General features: G+C 34.3%; 1 non-coding gene across 1 annotated transcript; it reads right to left on the bottom strand.

The window, feature by feature from the left end:
- Window positions 1-11,089: 11,089 nt before the first annotated feature.
- Window positions 11,090-11,196, bottom strand: LOC141572517 (U6 spliceosomal RNA). Its single transcript, XR_012497845.1, has one exon. It is a non-coding gene; the product is annotated as a U6 spliceosomal RNA (small nuclear RNA).
- Between the last annotated feature and the right edge of the window lie 6,878 nt (window positions 11,197-18,074).

Below are 18,074 nucleotides of genomic sequence, written 5' to 3'. Positions count from 1 at the left end.
TTAATGTAGAAATAGAAGGGAATATCTGTAACATAATAAAGTTTATATATAAAAAACCCTACAGCCAACAGAATACGTAATTATGAGAGGCTGAACACTTTCCTACTGATAAATAACAGGAACAAGCTAAGATGTTCTCTCTTTCCACCACTATTCAAATTTTTACTGGAAGTCATAGCTAATGCAATAGGCAGAAAGAAGAAATAAAACGGTATTCTCTTGTAGGTGGCATGATTGTCTATGTAAAAACCCCCAAAAAATCTATTTAAAAAAAAATCCTGATGACAAATTAAAATTAAATATTTTTACTCCCCACATACATTTTATGTTTTTGATGTCACAGTTTACATTATTTTACCTTGCATTAACAAACTATTGTAGTTATAATTATTTTTTTTTAGTACTTTTGACTTTTAACCTTCAATAAAAGGCTTCCAGGGCCTAGAATAGTTTTTCCTAGGTTTTTAGTCTTCTGAAAGAGAACAAAGTTGGAGGACTCACATTACCCAATTTCATGACTTACTATAAAGCTGGAAAGAATCAAGATAGTGTGATATTTTGGCAAAAGAAAATACATTAATAAATGGAACAGCCTATAGAGCCAAGAAATAGACCCACACAAATACAGTCAACTGATTTTTGACAGAGACACAAAGACACTGCGACAGAAAAGGAGTCATTTTGACATATAGCACTAGAACATTTAGATGTCCATATTCAAAAAAATGAACATAAACACAGGCCCCATTCACAACTTACACAAAAATCAAAATGTGTCAAAGATATAAAATCAAAATATAAAACTCTAGAAGACAACATAGGAGAAAAGCTGTATAACTTTGGGTTTGTAATGACTTTTTAGGTACAATACCAAAGCATGATCCATGAAAAAGTTGATAAGATGGACTTCATTAAAATTAAAAACTTTCGCTTTGTTAATGTCACTGCCAAGAGAATGAAAGACAAGTCACAGACCAAGAGAATATACTTGCAAATCACTTATCAGATAAAGGATTTGTACCTGCAATATACACAGAACTTAAAATTCAACAGTAAGAAAACAGAAAACCCCAAAATGGGCAAATGACCTGAATGGATACCACACAACAGAAAATATGCTGATGGCAAATAAACATAAGAAAAGATGCTCAACTTCATTTGTCATTAGGAAAATGGAAATTAAAACAGCGGAGAGATACCGCCACACACCTACTAGAATGGCTACAAACAGAGGGAAAAAACCCTGACAATATTAATCACTGATGAAAGTGAGGAACAAGAGGAACTCTTTCATTGCTGATGGAAATTCAAAACGATATGGCTAACTGGGAAAACAGGTTCAGATTCTTACAAAGCTTAACATAGTCAACCCATAAAATCCAGCAATCACTTTTCTAGATATTTATTCTAATGATTTGAAAACTTATGTCTACAGAGAAAACCTGCATGTGAATGTTTCTTGCAGCGTCAGTCATAATTGTCAAACACTGGAAGAAACCATGATGCCTTTAAAAGGAGGAATGGATAAGCAAAGTGTGGTGTGTCCATGCAAGGGGGTACTACTCAGCAACAAAGAAGAATGAGCCCTCAAGCCATATAAAGACCATTAGGGATGGAAAACCGATCAGCGGTTACCAAGGTTTTGGGAAGGCTATGGTTGAGTAGGTAAAGCACAGAGCATTTTTAGGGCAGCGCAACTATTTTATATGATATTATCACGATGGACACACAATACTATGCATTTGTTAAAACCCATAGAGCTTTTTTAGTATAAAAAGTGAGTCAATAAAAGCAATGAGGGCTCCTTGAAGAAATGGATGATTCTAGGGCTGGGGCAGAGAATATACAAGATGAGCCTGAAGCTTTGTGTAGTGCCAGAAATTAAAGAGCTAGAAAAACAGTGATGGGTGTATGTCTAAGAGATACAGGAGCTAGCTGAAAGATCGCTTAATGACTAAAGCTGGAACAATTTGAGCAAAACAACCCAAATACTATGGTATTGATTTATAACACAAAATATACAGTAAACATCCATGAATCCATGCTGATATAAATCAACGGTGGAATAAATACATGGAGGAGTATAAACAAATGTCCCATATGGAAAAAAATTCAAATAATTTTGGTAAATGCTCACCCCTCCAAGAGTTGGTTCATAATTCTCTGCTCCTTAGTGTGATTTGCACATAATGACTTCCTCCCAAAGAGTACATTATGGAAAGAGGGGACTTTACAGTGGAAAAACCTGACAAATGCTATTTCAGACAAGTGATCAAGATTGATATCAACAGTGATAAGTCATGTTGATAACATGTACCATGGATAAGTTATAAGAAGGAGAGATTTCCTCTTTGATCTTTCTCTCCAAAACACACACCTGTTAGAGAAACCAGATTTTCATGACAAAAACATCGGAATAAAACAAATTGAGGGACATTCCACAAAATACCAAAACAGTAACACTCAGAACTGTTAAGGTATTCAAAACAAGGTAAGTCTGACAACTTTTCCCAGTCTAAAGGAGCCTAAGAAACATGAGGGCTAAATATAATGTATTTAGACCTCCTGGGAAGAGAAAAAGTACATTCAAGAAAAAATGGTGATATCTGAATAAAATATAGATGTTAGTTATAATAATATATCAACATTGGTTCATTAGTAGCAACAAATGGACCATAGCAATATCAACAACATAGGAAACTGGCAGCTGGGTATACAGAAACTTTGTGATATTTTTGCAACTTTACGGAAAAAAAAAAAAAAAAAAAAAAAAAGCATGACATACCACACTAGCCTGACTCAACTCATTCAGGTATTTTTTTTTCTTAATGTGTCAAGGTAACAATGTATATTTGTTTGACATTACATTTTATTATTTCCTGAGATCTGGATACATACTAGTCGCTCCATAAATATTTCCTAAATGCTAGCAAAATGTCCTTCCTCAAGTTTCCAGTCGAATATAAGTATGTATGTTATTTTAAAGAAAAAAGGCTATAGGCACCAACAAAATGGAACTTTATCATTGCATTCATTTATAAACATCCTTGAAGATACAGCTTTATTTGAAAGCAGAGAACGAATCAAATGACTATTAAAGAATGACTGCATAGAGGCCAGAAACCATGTTCTTTCACAAACTTTTCTTTTTGATCCTATCAGAATCACAATAAAAGGCAAGAGACATTTTTAAATGGGAGAAAGCAAAAGAACAATACAAGTGAGTTTACAAAATTACCTGAGTTGAAGGGTTCATGAGGTTTTTCAATTGCAAAATCAATCCTCAGGTAGAAGCAAATTCCAGATTCTGGAGCTCATGTCTGAGAAACTTCTTTTGCCCTGGAGTTTAACTCTATCATCAACAGGCAGCTGTTTTCACTAAGTGGCTTCAAGTAGCTGAGGTAAATAGAAGAGTTATAGGTTTCACCTTCCTCAACAAATTCCCAATTCACAAGGGACCTATAAGAATTAAGGGTTTCAGGGCATACAACCACAGAATCATTGAATAATTCAAGTGGTCAAGTTCAATATGCAGATACATTTCAGGAACATTTGTCCCAAAATTTCATATGAAAAGCAGGATAATAATATACTGCTAAGCAGTACTTAACAATGGTGAATTCATTAAGAGTTTCTATTTCGCCAGTCTGGAGAAAGAAAGAAAGAAAATGACCTTCCATATCCTTTATGCACAATCAAATGTGAGAATATTCCCCTTTGGAAGGGTCAGGAGTAAGAAGTCACGAATCTCTCTGTATCACTAATAATATTAGAGCAGCTGATTTCTATTTTAAACCTGGAGATGTTGCTAGAATCTTTCCTCTCATAGCTCACCTCCTTTTATCACCGTTTCCTTTATGAGAACAGGATATATGTTGAATGAAAACAAGCATGAAAGAGAGTTCTCAGAACGTATTAGAAAATTTCCAGTTTATATAATGCATTGTATTTTCATTTCCTAGTTATATACTTAAGATGCTTACATTTAAACGTTTTATAGCTTCCTCTTTTAAAGCCTTCTCTTTTAGTGGTTAAGTACCTCGAAGCCAAGATCTTACATTAAAGTAGAATCTAACTAGAACTTTCAATTCTGAACAGGCTTCTGAACTCGTTTAGTTCCATTATAGAAATGTACATTAAAACCTTTTTTTCCTCTTTGTGATGAAAATAACAGTTATCTTCAAGAAAACAAGGAAAATACATCCCACCTCGATTTAAGCACAAGGCACAGGCAGGTGACCCTGCCTCTTTGTCTTTCTACATAAGAAGGAAGGTGGTTTTCAAATTTTGAGGTAGAAACTGGCAGTGGAGATGTGGAGAATGTGTTGTTGGTGCTTTTAAACCGTTAAATACACCACATCTAGAATGCCTTCACATTAAAAGCATGAAAATTGCAGTAACTACTTCAATAAGCAAATAGTTTAAATATAATTTTTGGCACCATGTATAAATTCAGAGGGAAAACGAGTTTTAAAAGACAGTATGCAGTTTTAGAAAAGAATTCTAAAATTCTAAATATTCTTGCCCATGTGTATCCTTGAAAGTAATGTCATTTGAAAGAAAGAAAAAAGGAATTAACTATTAACTAGGATTCATATTGCTTCTGAGCCTACATTTGGCTTTGAGCTAGCTTTCAGAAGAGGGTAGAAAAACATAAATTGCTACTATCGATAGCAAATGAAGTATACCAAGCTTACAACAAGGAATTAGAAAGAATGGGGGATGCAAAGACGAGGGAAAAAGACAATTCCAATAAGATTAAATGAGAAGAGTTACATCACCTCTGAATGAAATAAACTTGAAGATGATGCCATAAGACTGACATGGAAGGTAGTGAAAAGAAGATACGATGTGCTCCAACACCCACACAGCACCAGAGGAATCATAAAAATGTTGTACCTTATTGTGACCCGTGGCACTATTTAGGAAAAATAAAATACAAATGGTCAGATTCTGTCTTTACTCAAGGTTACTAATATAGGATGCTAATAGACTAAAGGTCTCATACGACAACTGTATAGCAGTTTGTTCCATACTGTGTTGGGCAGTGACATTCCTGCAGAACAGTGACAGATTATGTTTCTCTTCATCAGCTACATGAATGCTGGAAAATCCAGCTTTCAAAAGTTATTCATAATGGTTTCAAAGCTGTGGTGTACTTTAAAAGGGCAGAACTACCACTCTCATTATCCAAGCCAGATATTTATAAATTTCTCAGAATCAAATTGCTTTCGGTTCTTGATGAACACCCTTTGAAAACTAGTTATATGCCTTTGGATTATAAGCCCTCATTTTGGCAAATTATTTCCATATTTTCTCACCTCCATTGAAACTGGAGGTAGAAGTGAGGAATGAGGAATATGGGAGCATGGATTAATCAAATAGCAACGTAAAAGCTCAATCAGGAAGATATCAGGAACTCCTTAGTGACCACTCAAACTCCTCCTCAATCCCCCTCTCATGGTGTACAAACTTTTGTTTAGCCAGAGAACTTACTGAAAATAAATCTTACTGGAAGCTTGCCTTTAGCACAGATGAACAAAAAATGTATTTGGTTAAGATGGGATGGTGTCTTTGGATGGTGTGGTGGGGAGCTGAGGAAATGCTTCTCAAGCTCTGGAGACTAGTAGGAGTGTATTTGAACACCACCTCTCAGTTCCACTCTAACAACTCACCTCCACCTTTCCATTCTCTGCTGGAAATGAATACCTAACACTGGTCCCATATGTCCCTTGCTATATAGTACAGCCTATGGAACAAGGCACAATGACAAGATACTAAATACATCCCAAAGTATTTTATTCTGATGTCTAAAGATGCTGATATCTTAAAATATGTCAAACAGCAATATACCAATGGATATAATCAATATTTATAGCCAACATCTCCCCTGGAGTTCTGAAATCTGTAATTAGCACATGATTTGAACTTTGTGCATATTTGGTTCATGAAGGTCAGATAAAAAAAAACAAAAACAAAAACAAAAAGAGGAGACCGATGGTCATTCTCAGTGTTTGAGGTGGGCAAAAAAGATGCCCAGTTTTTAAAGCTGCCAGGATGCAATAGAAAGAGCAGAGGATTTAGTAAAAACACCTTGGTTCAATTCTTGATGTTCTCACATAATGACTGAGTGATTAATTATAAGTCATTTATTCACTCTGAATTTCAGAGACCTTATCCCAAGATGGAAGCAAGAGTAACACTGGTTTTCTAGAATTGTTTCAAGGACAGGTGAGATAGCACAACAAGGGTGCAGCAGTCTATGCAATATACACATTTCTGAGGGCCTCATATCCTTTGTATCTCACAAAGTATAATACTGACAAAGGTGGTGTCTATTTTGGGTTGCCTACTAACGTGCCAACCTGATGGGGCAATAGGACAAAACATGGCTTAAAACTCACTTGACCCAAAGATACACCTGATACTTACTAAATTTTTATTTGGAAAATATTCACACAATTTCATAATTTTTACGCAAGACTTCATTATTATGATTTAGTCATTACGATTGTTGTGATGATATGCCAACTTCTCACAAAATCCAACCACTTCGAACCTAATCATGCTTTTTAAATTGTGGTTGCCACCATTATTATCATTGTTGTGAATTCAGGTGAATAAATGCTATTTTCACCTGCTCATTTTCCTCTACACTTCTGTACATCATGGTTTCTAGTATTTTGGGGAATGAGAATTGGGCTATGTGTAGATGGTGACAAACACTAATGACTGTGGATATAGAATTTCTTACATTAATTTCATCCATTTTATTAAACAGTCTAAAGGCAGAGTTTCCCTGTACATAGCACAACATAGACTAACTAATGTTCTTAGAGATGCAAGCAGGATAGCAGGATAAGACAAACAGCGTGCAAGCCCTGTTGTTCTCCTTGATGTATCAGGGAAGTGTCATGTCTCTAATGTAAATGTTTCTAAATGTATGCTTAAGCTGTTGGTTTGAAAGACCACCTGTGGAAGCCTCTACCTTAAGCATGGAATCTTTAAAAAAGAAAAAAATTGCTTTTTTTTTTTTATTTGTTTTCATTTCTGTTGCCTTGGTTGTTTCTCCTCCACAGTTACAAATGACATCTTAAGACACTTTAAGAATGGAAGGAGATATATATATATATATATATATATATATATTATATATGAATATATAAACTAAAAGGGACATGCAGTTTTCAGAAGCAAGACATCAAACAGAATTCTTTGTCATCTGGACATAATTAAATCACCACAAAGCCTGTTCTATTTAGCAACTTATTTGGGAATGATAAAAAAAACTTTGAAAAAATCTATATACAAAGAGAAAATACTAGAAAGACAATGCTCAGGTGCACTAAAAAGTTATTTTTAAATATGCTATCCATTTTTATAAGGTCAGTGACAAAATTATTTATTTTCTTTCAGACAACACAATTTATTGCTCCTAACACATAGCAAAAAAAAATATTAATGCATTCACCCAAGCACCAATTTTGTCATTTCATTCATGAAAAAAAAAAACACAAACAAACATGTATATTTCAGCAGAATATGGACAAATTTGATTTCTCTTTCCTTTCAAATGAGAAAATTGATTATTTACCTTAGAAAGCTGAGACTTCATGCCAATGAGGGTTATGGTTCAGTCAGAAGAGATAGTAAAAATGAGAGGAGATAGAATGAGTGATAAAATTATAAACACATTGTAGTTAATGCCATAAAGGGATACGTGGTGTTTTTCTTTCAATTTTCCAATTGTGCACAATACGTATCTATTTTTCTTCCCTTTTAGGTTTGGATTGAAAGACCAGCTCTACAGAAGATTATATCTTCCAAGGGTCTATTCTAAAAGAGATAATCATAGGACCAGTTAGAATATTATTAATAGAGAAAATACATGCTCAACACTGGAAGAGGACTCTCTCCTTTATCCCTTTAACCTCTTCTCCTACTGCTCTCATTCCTCCTTCACTGTCCAGCCATATTTGGCCTCCTTGCTGTTACTCATACATTCCTGTTATGTGTCATTTTAAAGCCTTTGCATTGGTTCTTCCCTCTTTCTGGAAATGTACTTCACCACTAATGTGTCAGGCCTAATATTTTAACTCTCACCTTCAAGTCTTCCAGAATGTCACCTTTCAGTGATGCTTCAAATGAGCATCCCATTTAAAATTGCAAACCCCCACCCCAAAGACGATGCTCCCAGGAAATTTTAACCGTTCTCCACATTCTTTTCTTTTTCCATTGCACTTGAAACCTTCTGACAAGTTATATAATTTATTATGCATTGTGTTTATTGTTAATTGTCTGATCTCTTCAGCTAGGATGAAAAGTCCATGAATTAAAGATCTCAAATTAAAAACTAAAGACCTTGAATCAATGATTTTAGCTTCCATCTTAAGAAACTAGAAAAATTAGAGCAAATTAAACCCAAAATAAGTAAAAAAAAAAAAAAAAAAATGAAATGATAAACATCAGAGCAGATATCAAAGTAATAGAAAAGAGAAAAACAATAAAGAAAATTAATAAAAGTAAAAATGCTAGTTCTTTGATAAAAATCAATAAACCTCTAGCAAGAGAGATTAGGAAAAAAGAGAATAGAAAATTATAAATATCAGAAATGAGAGAGTAGTTGTCACCACAGAGTCTATGGATTTAAAAGGATAATAAAATAATATTATGAACAACTTTATGCCTATGAATTTGACATCTTAAATGAAATGGACAAATTCTATAAAAGAATTAAACTACCAAAGCTCACTCAAGAAGAAATAAATAATATAAATAGTCCTATATCTTATAAAGAAATTTAATTTGTATATAAAATCCTTTCAACAAAGAAAGTTTCAAGCTAGGTGACTTTCCAAATAACCAACCACTGAAGAAAGAAATACTACCATTACATACAAAGCCTGAAAAACTGGGGAGGTCATTTTCCCCAACTAATTCTATGATGTTTGCATTTTCCTTTGACAAAAACCCAGTAAAGTAATTACCAAAAACATAAATTAAATACAGACTCATGAATATAGGTATAAAAATTCTAAATAAATTTTAACAAATCAAATCCATGTATATATGAAAGTGTTAATATGCCATGTTTAAGTCACGTTTATATTGGAAACGACAGCCAGCTAACATTAGGAAACCAGTTTCTGTAGTTCATCATATTAACAAACTACAACAGAAAAACACCTGATTACTGAAATAGATGCAAAAATATCATTTTAAAATTCCACCACACAGAAATAATAGACAACAACAAAAAAGGCAAAGAAACAATGGAGACACAGCCTTACCAGAAAACTAAAGATAGAATGACAGGAAATCCTCACATATCAATAATCACCCTAAATGTAAATGGACTGAACTCACCAATGAAAAGGCACAGAGTAGCAGATTGGATCAAAAAACTAAACCCAACCATATGCTGACTCCAAGAGACACATCTCAGCTACAAGGACAAGCATAGACTCAAAGTGAAAGGGTGGAAATTGACACTCCAAGCAAATGGTACCAGAGAAAATCAGGTGTAGCCATAATGATATCAGATGAAACAGACTTCAGGGTGAAAAAGATAACAAGAGACAAAGATGGACATTTCATAATGGTAAAGGGACTATACAACAAGAAGACATAACAGTCATCAATATTTATGCCCCCAATCAGGGAGCACCAAAATATACCAAGCAACTACTAACAGAACTAAAGGGAGAAATTGACCAAAACACAATTATACTAGGGGACTTAAATACATCATTGACAGCTATGGATAGATCATCCAAACAGAAAATAAATAACGAAATAGCAGCCCTAAATGACACATTAGATGAAATGGACATAATTGACATATATAGAGCACTTCATCCTAAAACATCAGACTATACATTCTTTTCTAGTGTACATGGAACATTCTCAAGGATAGACCATATATTGGGACATAAAATCAGCCTCAGCAAATTTAAGAAGATTGAAATCATACCAAGCATATTCTCTGATCACAAGGCTTTGAAATTGGATATCAATTGCAAAAAGAAAGCAGGAAAAAGCACAATACATGGAGATTTAACAACATACATTTAAAGAACGACCGGGCGAAAAAGAAATTACAGGAGAGATCAAAAGATACATAGAAATCAGAATGAAAATACATCTTACCAAAATTTTGGGATGCAGCGAAAGCAGTTTTAATAGGGAAATTTATCTCATTACAGGCCTATCACAAGAAACAAGAAAAATCCCAAATAAATAACCTCATGTTACACCTTAAAGAACTAGAAAAAGAAGAACAAATGAAACCCAAGGTCAGCAGAAGAAAGGAAATAACAAAAATCAGAGCAGAACTAAATGAAATAGAGAACAAAAAGACAATAGAAAAAATTAATGTGACAAAGAGCTGGTTCTTTGAAAAGATTAACAAAATTGACAAACCCTTGGCTAGACTCACTAAGATAAAAAGAGAGAAGACACTAATTAACAAAATCAGAAATGAAAAAGGGAAGTTATCACAGACACCACAGAAATACAAAGGATCATCCAAGAATACTATGAAGGACTATATGCCACCAAATTCAATAACCTAGAAGAAATGGACAAGTTCTTAGAAACATATAGCCTTCCAAGGCTGAACCATGAAGAACTGGAAAATCTAAACAGACCAATCACCAGTAACGAAATTGAATCAGTCATCCAAAACCTTCCCAAAAGCAAAAGTCCGGGACCAGATGGCTTCACTAGTGAATTCTACCAAACCTTCAAAGAGGATCTGATACCAGTCCTGCTCAAACTCTTCCAAAAAATTGAAGAAGAGACAGTACTCCCTAACTCATTTTATGAGGCCAATATTACCCTGATACAAAAACCTGGTAAGGACAACTCAAAATAAAATATTTAAAAAAGTAAAAAAAAAATTATATATATATACATATATATATATATATATATATATATATATATATATATATATATATATATAGCTATAGTTTATTAAGATTATGTTCCTATTTTCCAGAATGGCCTTTCTGCCCCTCTGTATGGCCATCTGCCAGGTGTAGCAGCCTGCATTTGATTTTATGTTTATTTTTATTTTTTATTATTTTTAAATCTGGATCACTTTACAGATGTGTGTGTCATCATTGTTCAGGGGCCATGCTAATCTTCAGTATATCATAGCAATATCAGTATATGTGTTGCTGAAGTGAGTACAGCATTCTTCACTTTAAATATCTGTTCTTTCTTTTTATCTAAAAAGCCTATTTCTAGACTCCAGTCATGTTAGTGTTTGCAAACAAACAAAAACTGGCATCTCTATTCAGAGCTATATATGTTTGTTTGTTTAAGTCTCTTTAGCCACATAGTTTTCCCAAAAATGTTTCAAGACTATTTTTTATGGACCTTAAAAGAAAGAACATAGGTAAAAATCACAGAGGTATATGTGTCTAGTATCTTGTGGTTTACAATACTAGCTGCTGTAATAAATAAACCCTTAAATCTCCATGACTTAACACAATGCAACTTTACTACTCAATCACTTAAAATCCAATGGGTTAGGATAGGAAAGAACTATGCAGTCATTCAGAAACGTGGGCTGACAGGGGCTCTTTCATCATCAGCCAGAAGCTTCTAAGGTCACACTTTGCCTTCACATCCAGCTGGAAAATAATGTGATGAAATCTGGGTTGTTCTTCCTCTAAAATCTCTACAGGGTCTTTTTTTTTTCCTTTTTAAGAGACAAAGGAGAAGAAAAAAATTAGGCATGAGGGAGGTTTATTATAAACTATGAAGGATGTCAAGTTTTATAAGCTGCTCTAGGTCAGAATTTCCGTAATAACCCATCTCATTCATATCCTTCTTTAATACCAACAATGCTTTCTCAATCCAATTAGTCTACATAATTGAAAGTGCTCATATATATGAGGTAAGCAGATAGTTGATGGACAGTAGGGAAACCAGAATGATTAGAATGAAGAGCACTACATAAGCTAAGCAATAAATGAAAGACAAATTGGACCAGGTCTCAGATATAAAGACAAATAATAAAAGTGATAAAGAGGAAAATAAAACATGAATATATTAAATAACAGTGAGATCTTAGGGAAAGGGGACTGTTATTAGGGTGAGATCAGCTGGATCTTTAATACTTAAGAGTCAGTAGATTTTTTTTTAAGAATGTAACATACTTGGCTTATGTCAGCTATGTTCAGTCTTCAAGCTCTCTTTTTCCTCTTTATCTTTAGTCAGTGTCCTTTTGGTAGCCTCTGAAGTCTTCAGAGAAAATGTAGACCTTTAAGGGTTGTGTTTAAAAACCACTGACTGACATATAACCTGAGGTCATCGCTATAGAATGCCCTTATCAGAATGCCCACTGCCATCACCATTTTATTTTTGGTAAATTCCTACTCATTTTAAAAGGACCAGCTCTAATATCACTCCCTCTATGACCCTGCTGCAAAATCCGGGTAGAAGTCACCACTCTTCCTCTGTGATCCCATAACATCATGTCTGTCTCACTAGTATGACAATATTACTCCGTGTTTGTGTTGGGTGTCTAACAGACTTTTAGCTCCTTTGGCAACTTTATTCCCTCAGTGATAAGCACAATGTCTAGTCAATAGCATTTTCTCTATAAGTGGGAACTGGAATCTCTGAAACTTAACTGATTTGAATTGACTTGAGTTGCATTCAGTAGAGTTGAGTTAACTGAATGGAACAGAGTTTAAAGAAGAACTAGAAAAAAACATGATTTGCCAAAGAAAGGGTGTCAGCTCAGCTAGAGCAGAAATGGTGTCAAATGGCAGTGAGGTAAGTTTCTGGATTTCTTGCATAGTTCAGTAATGAATCATTCAAATGACAAGAAAAAATGATACGAACTTTTATATACCACAAATTCCAACTAAGCCTAACTGGATTCAGTATTAATAGATTGAGCTGGTGATTGGAGATCTGTATGTAACTTTTATGCAATAGAAACCTCACAATGAGAACTAAAGTTGAGTCTATGTATTGAGAATTATGGATAGCAGCGTGTTGTAAGATTGGTGACTTAATATTTGGGAGAGTGGGAAAGTGATGAGAAAACTGTCAAAATGAGGAAAAGACCATACTTTCAAAAAAGGAATGTGAGAAAGAAGGAATACTTCAGACCATGCATTATTGCAACAAAAATTGCAGGGAAGGAAAAAGAAAATCGTGAGTTAAAGAACATTTTTTAATATCCACTATACCAGGTACTCTTGTTAGATACTTTTAACACATTATTCCATTATTTCTCCCAATAACCTGGAGATTTTATAGAGGAAAATTATGAGACTTAAGAAAGTTAGTAGATTTGTTCAAGATCGTGCATCTAGCAATTCGTAGATATGTTCAATTTCAAAACACAAGCCCTAATGAGGAAATAAATTTGCAAGTCTTGTCATCATTCTTTTATAGGGACAACTTTACCTGCTCTGACTAGTTTCAGTCTCCAGAATCTCAGCCACAGTTTTCAGTTAGCTTTAGATGTTTCAGATTAACATCTCTTGATGTTTTTTGAAGTTGTTTATTAGTTTGTTTGTATTTCACTGGGAACATATAATAAATAACCATTATAAAGGATCATAGATAGCTGCAGGAAACAGCAAATCTCCTCCCCAAATCTCCTCCCCAACAATAGGAAATAATTTCACATCTATGAAGAGTCAAACAAAACCTCAAAATTACTTGGAGACATAGAAGTCAAAATAGCAAAATAATTATAAGTAAAAAGAGAAAAATAAAAACAAGTGCTCAAATGCCCCTACCCCACCTCTGCCTATATAGCCCACCTCTATATGGCCAGCACTACAGATTGACAAAAACAAAACAAAACAAAACAAAACACACACACACACACACACACACACACACACACGGACACACACAAAAAGAAACCCAAGGAAATCAGAGCAGGAACACTAGCTAAGAGGCCTGAATGTGAGCTAGTGTGATCTCCAGAAAAAGTAAACCCACTCTAAATCTGGGGGTAAAAAAGTAATTGGGCCAATCACAGCAAGAACTGCAGAGAAGGGATTTCAAAATATGAATGTCATAAAGAGAAAGTTACCAAAATTAAATAACAGTTACTACCATTCATATTTATTAATGCATATTTCAGTCATGCATTAGAAAACACATTCAAATTAGTTTAAATTAGCTTAACCACAAATTAAGGAATATTTGAAAAACAACTGATCAATAATCTTTAAAAATATCAAGGTCATGAAAGACAGGGAAAATGGAACTCTTACAGACTGCAGGAGACAAAGGAGAAATAACCAATCACAAGGTAAAAAGCCTACATAGGGTCCTGGAACAGAAAACAATAACATTAAAAGAAAATTGGTGAGTTTCAAATACAGGAGTTAGGTTAGTAAAAGTATTGCACCAATGTTAATTTCCTGGTTCTGATAACTGTACAATGGTTATGTTAGATGTTAGCATTAGTAGAAGCTGGTTGAGGGAAATTGTACCATTTTTCCAATTTTTCCGTGTCAAATATAGTTCAAAATAAAGTTTAAAAAAATGACTGAACACAAAAAATAGATGAAAATAATGCAGTTTTCTGAACAGTTGACTTAAAAACACACTAAATCAAATCAATAATGCTAGAGGGTGAAGTTCCACTCCCTTCCACCTCTCTCTCCTCCTCCTTCCTTTTATGCTTGATGAGGAAACACCCCCCCTAGCAGACTGTTTGTTCCACCTTCTTGTGGTCTCAGAACACTTTCTAAGGCCTCATTAGAAGGATCCAAGAAACAATTCTCTGATTAAAATCAAGCCTGGAAGAAATTTGTTTCCATTTGACAAACAATCTCTTTTCTCTGAGCCTGGTTTAACTCTGCTGCTCAGACTACTTGGAGCAGCTATAATCAATAGCGATTTACCTCCACTAAGCAGAGGAAAATAGAAAAGAAACAGAAAAGTGGAGAGAATATTGGAATGGGACAGATTTTTAAGAAAGGAAGGAAAGAGACTAAAAAAATACAATTTTTTTCAGAAGTGTTTTTTCCCCCAGTATTATCACAAAATAGACAATTTGCAATTATTATAGATTTTCTTTTTGTTGGGGGGGCAAAAATATACAATCTCTGAAATAAATAGTATTAACAGTTTTTGCCTTATTTAACTTAAGAAATTTAGGTCAAGATCCATTGTTCTTTTTTGTCTGTCAGTGTATTTGTGGCAAACTCTGAGGTCAATTATCTGTATATTCCTAACCCTTCTAAATTTCCAACCACCTCTCCATCACCACTACTATATTGAAAAAATTGTCTGCATTTCATTACCTCATTGCCCACACTGCTCTAAACACAATCAGATAAAGCAGGACAATGCCATGATCAAAAAAACAAAAGGGCACTGTTTTTTGTCCTGAAGAAAAGAAGAAGCTATTGCCAAATGAAATATTAAGCAAGGACCAATCTATCATATCATATAATTACAGGGTAATGTCAGGCATTTTTCATGAAGGGGAGTAAACTAGATAAGATAATTAATGGAAAATGATTTGAAGGCCATGTGCCGTGCAGTAGTGGGAAAGCATGTGCAAATAACCAGAGCACCTGGGGTAGTGGATCTTCAGACAAGCTAACTTTTTCAAATTTCATTTTCCCCTTTTAAAATTAAGAAGTATAATTATAATTGCTAAATTTTATCCAGACCTATGAATTTCTGCCATTTCAATAAGTCTGTTGAAGCTGACTTCATGTTTAGTGATAATTTACTCATGCACTCGAATCTTTCAAAAAAACCTTTTTTCATGTCTATGATTTAGTTCACAGATTTTTTTTTCTTTCTCTAATCATCACATTGTAGTTGTGAAATTCTATTTCTACATATATAGAGAGAAGACACATATTATATAAAGTTCACTTACCTAAGTATTCTGAAGATTACAAATTATATGTTTAGAGTTATGTTCTTAAAGATCAGAAATCACAGCTTTTGGTGAGTTTTAGCCGACGAAAGAAAAGACTAGCAGGGAAAACTGATACCCATCGTCGCTAATCTGGCTTTGGATTTTACCATACACATGAAGCACTTGGTAAACTCAATAGTGAGGACTTATTTTGCACATCAGCGCACAGTTTTGCAATGATTTTACCTGATGTAGTGAACAGGTATCTTTATTTGGAACTGATAATACCAGTAAGGCCTAATTCTCCCAGTTCTTCTCTTATCAATAGTTCTCTTCCTTGGCTCCCTGATGCCTGCTACTCACCAGGCTACTTTTTATAACCCACGCTCTCTTCCTACACTCTCGCTAGCTGCTTGTTTCAAGATGTATACCCAGCATTCATTTTAATCAGGATTTAATCAGGGTGTCTTCTAATCAGTAAGGTGACACCCATGGACACAACTGCCTTTGAAAGAAGAATTGGCCTGTCCCTAGTTGTCTGGTAACTGGCTCTAGATTGATTCAGGGCAGAAAAAATACTGGCTTGGTGTGTGTTAGGTAAGGAAGAGGTTCGGAGTATGGGCTCTAGATAGCAGAAGATATAAACAACTTTGGCCATTAGTTTGGCCCTGAAATTACTTAATTAATGGATGCCACATAGACACACATACAATCTAAGAAAACAGAACACTGCTATCCGGTCTACCTCGATTTTTTGAATTTTTAACAAAAATGTATTAGATATCCATTTACAAATGCATTATAAATGAATACCTCAATGCCAAGAATTCAATATTAAAGTTTTATCCAGGCCCTGCAAACTTGAGCTTTATTCTCTAGTCCCTACTTTGGCTGTTGTCATCATCATACATTCAATCATCCAAATTATAAATCTGAAAGACAGTGATGCCTTTTCAGTCTTCCTTATATGAGTGAACAATCATCCTCCCTTCAGTCCTTATCTCTTAAATATTGTTTTGATTCTGTACACTGCATCCAATTCATGATCCCTTAACTTATCCATCTAAATATTACTGTATAACCTTGTCAAAGGTCTCTCTCCTTCTGGTCCCACAGGATAAGGACTTCATTATAGTCTTATCTACCATTTTTAGTGGCTCCTTACTGTCTCCAGGGTAGGTCCAAACTGCTTAGCATAATACCCATGATCTTGGGTGGTAACATAGTTAATTATTTCTTCCAGTCTTATTTTCAACTAACTTTCCTTTATGCTACACAGTAAAATATTTATGGTTTCTTTTTTATATTATTTTATACCTATCTATTGTTATCCATTCTGTTCTCTTTGTTTTAAATGTCCCGTATTCCTATACATCAGTTTGCAAGTTCTTTAATTTAAATGTCCTTTAGAACATGCTTGGGCACTTATTTAATTTGAGAGACCCCCCTAACCCACCTTTTCCCTCTGCATTACCCCCTTTATCTCTTGAATTTTCATTGCAGTTCTACTAATGTATAGTAAACATTCCCTACTGCCTCACCCCAACCCCAAACCCTTACCTGAAGCTTCTTAAGGGTAGGACAATTTTACCCACCTATATCTTACTGACTCCTCTCCATAGTCTATTTGCTGAAGTAAATTGAACTAAATTTGAAAAATTCCACAACATTCTTCTGACTAGGGCTTCCAAAAGTAAAAGTTACAGAGCAATTTTGTTCCCAATAGAGAAGCAATGCTTTCCTGGTAAATCTATAGTTAGCAGTGAAGTTCAAATATTTTCTGTCTTAAGTGGTTTTTTTGTTCTTTTCCCTTTCACTTTCACTTTATTGGGCATCTGTGGAACAACCTACAGCTCCCTCCACAGCAAACAAAGCTCTGCTTATTAATATGTAGTATATTTTACTCTAATCCAACAGTACCCTAAGATTTCCCTCTTAGAGAATATATAGAGTGAGAAAAATGCTGAGGAACAGTTTATGTGAATAATACAAACAGGAATTGAAGAACAAGGTGTTTTAATGGACTCTAAAATCCTCTCAAAACATAATTTCTATGATTTAGGAATACCATTCAGAGAAAAAAATAAGGGAAAATTCTCTATGTAAAAAGGAAACAGGTTTGGAAAAATTCCATATTAATGTACTTATTAAATATATTCCATAATATATTTTAAACTACAGGCATCAGTTATCAGGTATTTACTTT

Source organism: Rhinolophus sinicus, linkage group LG06 (genome assembly GCF_036562045.2).
Source record: "Rhinolophus sinicus isolate RSC01 linkage group LG06, ASM3656204v1, whole genome shotgun sequence".
In the NCBI taxonomy this organism is placed as follows: Eukaryota; Metazoa; Chordata; class Mammalia; order Chiroptera; family Rhinolophidae; genus Rhinolophus; species Rhinolophus sinicus.
This window is presented reverse-complemented; position numbering and strand designations above follow the sequence as displayed.